Here is a 10000-nt window from a genome sequence, read left to right as displayed (position 1 = left end):
AAAGACGTATGTTATTTTACATATAATATCGTATTTTGTATGAAGTCTAATATCCCCCGTATCACTTATGACAATAATTATGCAAATATAAGTATGAGACAATACGTCTCAGACATTTCAATATTTGTAGAAAATGAAATATCTTTCTTTATTTTTTTTTTTTTTATCCGTCCTTTCATATTTTTTTTTTTTTTTTACACTTTTTTCTTTCTTTTTCTTTTTTTTTTTTTTTCTTCTAAATTAATATAAAAAATTGTAGCCTAACGTTTTATTAACAGGACGTACATTTTTTATATATAATATTATTAATTAAAATTATTATATCAGATATCGTTTATATTCGAAAGCGAAAAAAGAAGGAAAAAAGAAAGAAAGAAAGAAAGAAAGAAAGAAAGAAAGAAAGCAAGAAGAAAATCAATAAAGTATGATTTATTATAAGATATATCAGAACAAGACAACTCTCTCCTTTCAAATCATTGTCCCTCTATCCATATCACAGTTTTTATCTGATGTATATGCCACGCCTTTTTCTTTGTGGTCCTCCTTCGCAATCATTTTAATAGCTCTGTCGTCGTCGTTGACAGTAGTAGTGTTAGTAGTAATAGTAGTAGTAGTAGTAATAGTAGTAGTAGTGTAGTAGTAGTAGTAGTAGTAGTAGTAGTAGTAGTCGCAGTAGTAGTAGTAGTAAATACTTACATACAAACGGTTGACTGGAAAGAAGGAGGGAGAAGAAGGTTGAAGAAGGTAGAGTCGAGAGAAGTGTCTCGACTCGTGCTACAGAAGGTCACATTTGCTCTCTAAGAGAGTAATTATTGTGGAATTGTAATGAGCGAAGCTCGTCGACTTTTAACGATCATCTTTAATTGCTCGAGCCCTCTTCTTTCTCTTTCTTATTGAGATAGGACGAAATAAACCTATCCTGCTGCGTTATGACACTTTGAACATTTGAAAATATGTATATAGATACACTTCTCTCCGTGCAAATGATATAATACAAATTTTCAAGATTATTAAATACTTTTTTTTTACTTATTTATTTATTTTTTTTTATTTTTTTAAGATCGAGATAACGCGCAAACAAACAAACAAACAAACAAACAAACAAAACAATGCTATTGTACTGATAATAACGAAAAGGATAATTACGAAAGAAGATATTTCGATTAAAAAAAAAAAAAAAAAAAATAAATAAATCAAGAGAGCCGTTTTATGAGATTTATTATCGTCGTCATTCTAAATTATACATTTAATAAGACATATTATATTTTAGAGTTAAGTAAAATTTTTTAATTTCTTATACTCGTCCAAAAAAATTTACAATATCATATATACATATATATATATTTTTTTGTTTTGTTTTGTTTTGTTTTGTTAGAGCAGATATTAAAAGATACAAATTGTTCAAATAATTTTATTGATTAATTTCTAAATGAATAATATATCTTTCAAAGAGTAGAAGAGTATTTCGCGTGATCATTTTATATTTGAAATCTCTTACGTTCGAGTATCACAACTTAACTAGAAATGGAAGAAGTTGAAGGAGCACGATTCGTGGCACGTAAAAGAAGAGATCAGGAAGTTTTTATCGTGGACCGGGTGCGAGCGCCGGCCGTGACGTGGTAATTAATCCGTGCCCCTCGCCTTTTAGTTAATTCAAGCTCTCTGCCTCCGAAGGCAGTACCGAGATTATAGCTGCTTGATTAGCTGGCTCTTTACAACTCCAGCGAGAATAGCTATTTATACGAACATACAGGTATATATTCTCTCTTTCCCTATACACAGATACACACATACAATATTATAACATAAGGTATTATACGTAAGTGAGTTCACATAGGGCAAACTGTTCGATCGTAAAGGTCAAACGTAATGTCAACGATTTACTCTCGCTTTTCCTGTAAATTCATACGGGTTGCCACCGGCCAAACAGCCAGCCAACCAACCAACCAACCAACCAACGAACCAACCAACCAGACCGATCATAATCTTTTTATCTAATACTTCTCTGTATACGTGACATACGTTGCACAAATGGGGAGACGGAAGAAGAAGAAGAAGAAGAAGAAGAAGAAGAAGAAGAAGAAGAAGAAGAAGAAGAAGAAGAAGAAAGAGAAAAAAAAAGGAATCTTTACTCTCATGAAAGTGTAGAGATAAGTGTATATGATTTACGACGGATTCGTAAGATGATTTGTAATAGTGCCCCGTTTAACCCCGAATGAAATTAATTGCCAATCTCTATGACGGTTAAATTTCTTACACTTCTTCATCTGATTATTATCACCGTGAGATCGCAACTATTATTTTTCCATTTTATTAGATGAAAATATTATACGAGCTATGAAAAAAGATTTCCGCATTTAGAATTGTCAGATTTTGCATCTTCTTGTATGATAGATGTATGATAAACAATGATTAAGCATATAATAACCGTCATCTTTTGAGTGTTGAAAAGATAAATAGATAGAGAGAAAGAGAGAGAAAGAAGAAAAAAAAGGGAGAAAAGGAAAGAAGCTCGAGAGAGAAAGAATGACACGAAGAGCATCCATCCTACCAGCATGTACTTATTTTACATCTCGAGTAGATCGAAGAGTTCAGGTAAGAGGAAAAGAAACAGAATGAGACGGGGATGGGGGTGGAGATGAGGGAGGAAAGGGTTACTACAAGTCGGGTCACGACGTTCGCTCGACCTTAGATCGAGAAGTTCGTCGTTGTCCTCTTTTTCCTTCTCTCTTTCTCTCTCTTTTTCTCTTTCGACTGTTCCAGCATGTCGTGCTTGTTCTCTCGTGGTATGTATTAACATCGCCCGGCATGATCACGTTGAAGACGTTATCGTAAGAACCGTCTGTCCTTTTGTAAGGGTCAACGTTATCCTTTGCATCATATTCTCGGAGGTCCTATTCTTCAATTTTCTTGAAAATCTGCAAAATCTTGAATGTCAAATATTCGTTCATCTCTTTTTTTTTATTTTTTATAAAAACGATAACACCGGCCAAGACTGAAAGGGAGAATCGTTTCTTTGATAATGACGATGTAGAATTGTTTAACTTCCTTTGTTCTCTTTTCTTTCTATTTTATTCTTCTTCTTCTTTTTTTTTTTTTTACTTGCATTATAACGCGAAAAAGATTCTTGTTTGCTTTTTTTTTCTTTTTTCTTTTTTTTTCTTTTTTTTTTTTCTTTTTTTTTTTGTTGGAGAATTTATAACAATCGAATTATAAATCAAGTTGTCGTCGACTTGGATAATATTGTATGTTATTATAGAAACGATGATTCAGCCGAGATTGAAAGGGAGAAATATTTCTTTGATATGATAATGTAGAATTTTATATATATATATATATATATTTTTTTTCTTCTTCCTTCCTTCCTTCTTTCTTTCTTTCTATCTTTCTATCTTTCGTTCTTTCTTTCGTTCTTTCATTCCTTCGTTCCATCGTTCATTTCATTTTCTTTTTATTTGCATTACCACGAAAAAGACGTAAGCGGATATAAGGGAGACGTTAACGGACTACAAAATGAGTTCTCTCTTGTTTGACTCAGCGTACGCATATCGAATTAAAGTTCGTCACATGTTCGTGAACATGTAAGAATGTACATACTTAAATTGTTTCAAAGGAAGATTACTTTTAAAAATATATACCGAGCGAGATAATGGTTTGTCGTTGAAGAAGAAGAAGAAGAAGGAAAAAAAACAAATACAAAAAAAAAAAAAAAAAGAAAAAATAAAAAAAAAAAAAAAAAAAAAAAAAGAAAAAAGAAAAAGAACAAAAAAGTTACATCGATCACATTCAATCAGCTCAACATTATCTTTAGTAGGAAATATAAATTAATTGTTTATCTTGGAGTTAAGAATTTTTCCAAGGTTATAATTTTTTCTGTTGTTTTTTTTTTTTTTTTTTTTATGATAATCACCTATTTCCTTTCTCTCATTCTTGTTTATTTATTTTCGCGCATAGGTCTCTCTCTCTCTCTCTCTCTCTCTCTCTCTCTCTCTCTCTCTTATAATCATTTCCAGAAGCTGAAAGAACATGAGGGATAAGTAACGCGAGCGCTCAATCGGCGAGTATGTATTCGAACGGTGCGATTAAGCCTCGTTACATTCGATGCGGCTACGGATAGAGCGATAAGAAATATGGAAATATTACGGTAAGTAATACCCCCATGACATACACGTATATTTCATTATACGCCGATCGTAATCGCTGTGCTTTACACGTTCTACGTTCTAGCAAAGTATTATTACTATGTAGATATATATATATATATATGTAGATATCAGTAGATACATACACATATATTCAATTCGTATAAATTCAGATCTGATCCTTGGACGGATTTGTTAAATTGTTTGCGAATGTTCGATCCTCCTTTTTCAATTTTTTCAATGATCTTTTATCATTCGTTCATTTATTTAATAGCTCGAATCGTATCTTATTAAATCTTTTCATATTTCTATATATAGTTTTGGCTATATATAGCAACGTAAAATTATATATGCGATAATGATAAGAGTACAAAAGTGAGGATTAGTTTCTATATATTTATTTATTTTTATTGGTTTTTGTTTTTCTTTTTTTTTTTTGTTTTTTTTTTCAATGTTTTCATAAAGCATGGATCCATGAGCGTGTGATTATTTTGAACCTCTTATCCTTAATATCGAATCGATAAATATTTCAACGCGATATGATTTTAATAAGATTATTCAAATAAATACGATTTTATAATAAGATACGTCGATAAGATAATTATAAGTAAACAAATATTATAATTTAGGATTACAGTAAGATTTATATCGATAATTTAATTGAAAGAAAGTAATTTTATTATACGTACGTAAATATTTCATATTTCGAAATACGAAAATATAATATCATTTCTCTATCCTATGTATATGTATTTATACATTGTATATAGAATGACAAGGGGAAACAAAAAAAAAAGTGTAAACAAAACAAGAGACGATCACGAATCTTGGAATTAAGTCAAGGAGACACTCGTTATTATCTCATAACAGCGTGACACTCCATAGAATAAACATTTCTCCGAGAGTACATCTTCAAATTCGTCGCATTTCTTGAATTTTCTACAATAATTTAGGTAAACCTTATTTTTCAATTTATATTATATATATATATATATATATATATATATATTATTTTTTTATATTCAAAGCTTAATAATTGATTATCCGTAATCGATCGTATTTCGTTTCGTATCAAACTTATATTTTATTTGTTAATCTATATATATATATATATATATATATATATATATATATATATATATATATTTTTTTTTTGTATTGATTCTTTTAATAAATTCATATTAAATTTTTATCATTTCTCATTTAATTTAATTTATTATATTTCATATTTTTCTCATTGATTTCTTTTATATTCGATGAATTTTCAATTAAGATCGCGAACAATGTGATCGATAGAATCAATCCTTGTCCGTAATATTTGTCAATATTTTTTGCAATGCAAATAAAAAATTGTTTTGAAAATAGGATAAAATCGTGAATGAGAATCGTTGTCATGTGATAATATCTTTAAGAAAGAAAAAATTTAAACATATATACACACACACACACACACACAAAATGTAAACACATAATCGATTTATACTCATGTTTTATATACGTACATACATTAGATCGATAATAAAATGACCATCAAATTAAACAGATATAATCGAAATAAATAATTTTATCAAGAAGATCGACATTTTAAATACGGGTAAACGTTATAATTTTTGTTATATTTTTTATTATATAATACTTCGTTAAGAAACGTAAAAATATATAAGAACTATTAGGAGATTCTTTCCTAAGATTTCAGATGTTTCCTTTTTTTCTTTTCTTTTTTCTTCTCTCTCTTGTTTTTTTTTTTTTTTTTTTTTTTTTTTTTTTTTCTTTTATTTTTCCCTTCTTTTTCTTCCTCTTCCTATTTATACGATTATTAACATCAAATAGGTGAAATTGAGTGGACGATTAATAAGATATAATGAAACAGAAAGAATCCATATAACGAAGTCATTATATTGTTTTATCTACGATCAAAATTTCGAGAGGAACGAAAATTTTTCAAAGAGGGGGTTGGTGTATGGGGGGGGGGGGAGAGGGGAGGGGGAAAGGAAAAGAAAAAAAGGAAGTCATGAGAATGTCTTGGGATACTTAAAAGAGATTCCAGATTTCGATTGAGATAAATCCAAATCCCACTTTCTTACTTGAATTTCGTAAGAAAAGAAAAATCAAAAAGGTACGTACGTACGAGTTAAAGAGAGAAAGAGACATCATTGAGGTGTGGCGAAACGTCGATGAGCAATTTCTCGATGATAAAGGGCGATGTTTGGCGAAGATTCAAAAAAGAAATAAAGATACTATTAACGTAGGTCTCTCTCTCTCTCTCTCTCTCTCTCTCTTTTTCTCTCCTTCTCTTTCTCTTTCTTTTACTCTCACTCTTTCGTTCTCGTTTATTGGTCACGCAACATCGTTGTCAAGGATAATGCACTTGACACTGTGGGAAGCCCAAGGCCGTACCAGTTGGAGCTTGTTAATACCGATGGGAGTTAGCACATGTACCGCATCATTTCCGCGAAGGAAACACGCGATCCTAAAGTAACACCGAGATGTCTTGCTTTTCAGAAATTTTACGATTATTCGATGTATCCGATAAAATCAAATTCTTACGGCGATATTAAAAAATATCATTTAATATTACATTTTTTATGAATCGGATTTCTTCTTTTTTTTATTTCTTTTCCTTTATACGATCGAGGGAGGGAGGGGGGGGGGAAATTGATAGAAAATTGATTAGCCGAAGAAAGGGGGCGGAGGGGGGGGACGGAAAGAAAAAGAAATATGTCGTTGGAAAAAAGAAGTATTTTAAGAAAAAAATATTCAAATATTAGAGTATTGAGAAAATATTAGAAAAAGACGAGAGAGAGAGAGAGAGAGAGAGAGAAAAAGATTACTTCGTTTTGTGGATCGATTATTTAAGTAAATCCTTTATAAATCGATAATATTATTAACGATTTATCATCCATTCACAAAATCGTGATTCTCACATATAATAGAATTCAACTCTTGGCTACGTTCCGTTCGTTATGACTCCATGAATAGCTCACAACTCGTTTTATCTGCCAACGAGAATCTATTCGAGTCTTTCTTTCTTTCTTTCTTTCTTTCTTTCTTTCTATCTTTCTTTCTCTCTTTCTTTTTTAATCTCATCTTGTAGCCTTTTACTACCAACGATAATTGACTACACACCAACGTGACACATCTACAGTACATACTTTTGCTTCTATATATATATATATATCTCTCTCTCTCACTCTCACTCTCATTCTCTCTCTCTCTCTCTCTCTCTCTCTCTCTCTCTCTCTGTCTCTCCCTTTTTCTCTCTGGATTTTCTCGTAAAAGAGAATAGTTTCGTGTGCTCGTAGATTTTCTCCTTTCCCTTCGACCATAGGATATAATCTCGAGGGAACTATATATAGGTACTATAGAGAGGAAGAAAGAGAGAGAGAGAGAGAGAGAGAGAGAGAGATAAAAAGAAAATAGAGAAATATCACTTTTCTTTCGGTCATTATATCCTTGAATTATCAGTTAATGTCTGGTCAAAGTATAAAAATATTTATAAATGTGAAATAAAACGTAACGTAATGATAACGATTTGGCCTTTTTCTTTTTTTTTTTTTTCTTAAATAATATCTTTAAATACAAACGAAATAATGGATTTGTTTTATTATCAACGTTTTTTTGAATTCCTTTAGAACTTATCATTTACGATAATCATAGTAATAATCCTGAAGAAACATGATTCTTGAATAGAACATAGGGGAATAATTTATTTTACTGTTATAAAGTAACTCGATAGAACTTCTCTCTCTCTCTCTCTCTCTTTTTTTTTTCTTTTTATTCTGCATGCCCGATTTAGTATTCAATAGTAAAACGTTAAGTAAAGAAGGAGTTTGTTAACCTTACTCCATCTTGTAATATTACACCATACTAGGAAAGTATCAGTCGTCGTTCGTTCGCATAATATCAGTAAAAGGCTGCCTCTTATTATATCTTTGAACGGACATTCTCATCTTCGATCGCGAGAAATGGCCACGCGATCTCCGACATTCCACTTCGGTCACGGATGAGAGAGAAAAGCTATTGTATCAAATAGCTGCTGCTGGTGGTGGTGGTGGTGGTGGTGGTGGAGTAACTTTACCGAGTATAAATCAACTACGTCTATCTCCTTGCGATCCCCATGAACGATTTAACGCCTTTCCGTACGATCAAAGAGCAGCAAAAGCGTCTCGTGTTTTGTAAAACAATACGTTTTTCTATCCGACGATTTACGTTTTCATTCAGACATATTACTTCGATGAACTTTTTCCTTTTCCTTTCTTCTTCTTTTTTTTTTTCTTCTTTTTCTTTTTCTCCTTTTTTATTCGTAACCGTAAAAAAAAAAAAAAAAAAAAGAAGAAAAATAAGATGACGACGTTCTTTGTTTTCTTTATTTCTTCTTCTTTTTTTTTCCTCTCAAATCATCAGAGAATTATCGTTCATTGATTAAAACGTTCCACGTATTAATTTTAGCTATATATAAAATGAAATACAGTTTTATAATAGTTTTATTTTATTTTTTATAAAATACAATATATATATATATATATTTGATGATAAATGACATAAAATTACTGTGTCGCAGAATCTATTAATAATAAATTTTCTTTTCTTCGTTCGTACAATATCTAGAAAATATTCTATACTTGTCAAACGTTTGATTAAACTTCAACGTAATTATCTAGCCGAACGTTCTAATCAAATTTAATCCCATAATCGCAATCGTAATCGTAGGAAAATGAATACCGAGAAGAAAGGAATACGAGAAGAAATTTCTTTTATTCGAGTTAATACATATCTTTTTTTTTTCTTTTTTTCTTTTTCTTTTACTTTCTTTCTTTTTTCTTTTAAAACCAATACCAATATTCTTTCCGTAGCAATATCTCCTTGACACATTTTTTTTTATCCTTTATTTGCGGCTACTGGATTGAAAAACAGTGAAGAAATTACGCTTCGAGTCACGGTCAAATGTTAACGAAGCAGTCTAACAGTCTGCTAAAGATCACGAGACGTATTTTTACCATATAAAGATAAGTGAGAGAAAGAGAGAGAGAGAGAGTAAGAAAGAGATAGAGAGAGAGAGAGAGAGAGAGAGACAGCAGATGTACATTGGTATAGAAAATAACATCTCAGGCCACACAACGCATACGTCGGGATACGTGTCAGGTTAATTGGATAAAACTGCATCTTGCTTCTGGAATATCGAGATTCGACACAGTTAGACGTCTCTTACTTTTTTTCTCTCTCTTTCTCTCTTTCTCATCTCTTTCTCTCTCTCTCTCTCTCTTTCTCCATCTTTCTTCCTTCCTCCCTCTTTTTCTCTTTCTCTCTTTGTCTTTTTTTTTCTTTCCCTCTTTCTCTTTCTCTCTTTCTCTCTTTCTCTCCCTCTCTCTCTCTCTCTCTTCTTTTCTTTCTGTCGTATCCATCCGTTCACAGAAGCGATTTCTCTGGCACCCGGGATACGCGAGATTGATTAGTTGATTGCATCAAGAATGACAAAAAAAGGTGAGTACCACGCCTCGGGTCGTGCTGGACCGACCAGATCTGTAACTGGAAAAAGGTATTTCTCGATATACCAACTTCGATGTACTTTCACGACTAATTGTTTCAGATCGCCAATCGGAGCTGCCCGAGAGATCGATACTTCTTTCGTCGATCAGAGAGGAATTTGTCTCTTGGCTTTCACGAACGGCGCCATTTATCTTGTTCTAAAGAGATAGACACTATATACATATATATATATATATATATATATATCTTTCTCTTTCGCAATCGATGATAAAGCGATATTTTTTATAAGAAAACTTTCCTTCATCTTTATTGATATTTTTCTTTTTCAAATGAAACTGGAAATAGAAATATATAAATATAAATAAAAAAAA

At 31.3% G+C, this 10000-nt stretch overlaps 1 protein-coding gene and 1 long non-coding RNA gene across 20 annotated transcripts in view; one reads left to right on the top strand and one right to left on the bottom strand.

Moving 5' to 3' along the window:
* LOC124950433 overlaps nucleotides 1-2595 on the top strand; it is a 3376-nt gene extending 781 nt beyond the window's left edge. Inside the window, exons 2-3 of the long non-coding RNA XR_007101361.1 lie at nucleotides 1523-1753; nucleotides 1838-2595. This is a non-coding gene — a long non-coding RNA (uncharacterized LOC124950433). The remainder of the gene's footprint in view (nucleotides 1-1522; nucleotides 1754-1837) is intronic.
* LOC124950356 (ankyrin repeat domain-containing protein 6) overlaps nucleotides 1-10000 on the bottom strand; it is a 131765-nt gene that overhangs the window by 30709 nt on the left and 91056 nt on the right. The window lies entirely within an intron of this gene.

Source organism: Vespa velutina, chromosome 1 (assembly GCF_912470025.1).
Source record: "Vespa velutina chromosome 1, iVesVel2.1, whole genome shotgun sequence".
NCBI classification, from domain to species: Eukaryota; Metazoa; Arthropoda; class Insecta; order Hymenoptera; family Vespidae; genus Vespa; species Vespa velutina.
The sequence above is the reverse complement of the archived record's forward strand: the minus strand, read 5'-3'. Positions and strand labels throughout refer to the sequence as shown.